We start from the raw sequence: 1,052 nt of genomic DNA, 5'->3' as shown, positions 1-1,052 counted from the left end.
TCCTGTTTTTTCAAATGTAATCATTTCTGCTGGAGCTTTACCATCTGCTGGAGGTTAAGTCTGACAGCAGATTGTATTCCGCGGTTATTTAAACCTGGTTGGAGGATTTTACCTCCCTGCAGAGATGAGAGGGGTCGGAGATGTCGGAAAACTTAAAAATATGCGTAGGTTGAAGTGGTCTCAACTAGTTTTGGATGGTAATTTGGCCATCCAAAGTCCTGAGGGGATCACCCTGGTCAGATATACCTGACAAGGCTTCTCAATTTTTGTTTTCTGTTTTTCCCAGCATGATTCTTCCCCCAGTTTACTATGCGGGTTTACTATCTACTCTGGATTCGGGACAAAATAGCGAGCTCGCGGAGCCCTCTCCTCCGACAGCACGCCAAATACGCATACTTTACTTTGTCTGATTATTTTTAAGTGTGAACTCATGAAACTCCAACAATGTGTGTGTGCATATGTGGTAAGTAAGAGTAAGTGTAGGGACACAATATACGGTTTGTACAGTAGGCCTATATAAGCCATTACGCCTGTGGAGAGTCCTCGTAAACCACTCGTGTGTGTGTGTGTGTGTGTGTGTGTGTGTGTGTGTGTGTGTGTGTGTGTGTGTGGTGTGTGTGCGCGCGCGCTATGAGGAAGAGATAGACTGCGTATCTGACAGAGAGTCGTGCGCGCTCTTAATTAGAACATTCCTCTGAGGATCCTCGTGGGGGGGGGGGGGGGGGTGGGGGGGGGGGGCGCATCATCGACTGGTGCATAACAACATGGTTTAAGAGTCATGAGGATTATCCATAAAAATTAAAGATTAGATTTGGGCGAACATGTGTCAGTCTTACAGAAGACACGATTCGGATTTGTCCCATCAAAACAATAACTTCCATAATCCATAATCTTATGTCACACGATCTGTTTTGTTGCGCAGGATCACACGAACATTTGTGCTTACAAGAATGTACAAGACTAGCGGGTCATATATACCTCCTAACCGCGTTCTTAAAGGAACGGAAAGGACAGTGGCGTCACGTTTTGAAGGGACAGTCGAGACAAATAAT

Source organism: Pseudorasbora parva, chromosome 11 (genome assembly GCF_024679245.1).
Source record: "Pseudorasbora parva isolate DD20220531a chromosome 11, ASM2467924v1, whole genome shotgun sequence".
Classification (NCBI taxonomy): domain Eukaryota; kingdom Metazoa; phylum Chordata; class Actinopteri; order Cypriniformes; family Gobionidae; genus Pseudorasbora; species Pseudorasbora parva.
This window is presented reverse-complemented; position numbering follows the sequence as displayed.